The following is a 486-nucleotide window of genomic DNA, read 5'->3' on the forward strand; positions in this document are numbered from 1 at the left end:
TGGAACGGAGGAGCCGTGACCGTTGTATGTACGTGGAACGGAGGAGCCGTGACCGTTGTATGTACGTGGAACGGAGGAGCCGTGACCGATGTATGTACGTGGAACAGGGAAGCCGTTCAACGTACGTACGTGGAACGGGGAAGCCATGACCAATACATGGCTAATGTATGTACATGGAACAGAGGAGCCTTGACCAATATCTTTGCATGGAACGGAGGAGCCGTGACCGATGTATGTACTTGGAACGGAGGAGCCGTGACTGATGTAAACCGTGGGTGAAAAAAGTTTTGCTGTCTATATTTCTGGGTCTACTGACTCTACTGAAATTGAGCCAAGATACAAAATGGAATTCTAACAGCCTAAAAATGAGTAATAGCAGGTTGGCAGAAGGTGACCCCAATTGTTGGGTGCGCTTGTTTTCTTTAGTTTCCAGCACTTCCAGTTATGTATGATGAGAGTCCCTGGCTGTGGTTCCATCTGTCAGCT

Source organism: Pyxicephalus adspersus, chromosome 1 (genome assembly GCF_032062135.1).
Source record: "Pyxicephalus adspersus chromosome 1, UCB_Pads_2.0, whole genome shotgun sequence".
Classification (NCBI taxonomy): domain Eukaryota; kingdom Metazoa; phylum Chordata; class Amphibia; order Anura; family Pyxicephalidae; genus Pyxicephalus; species Pyxicephalus adspersus.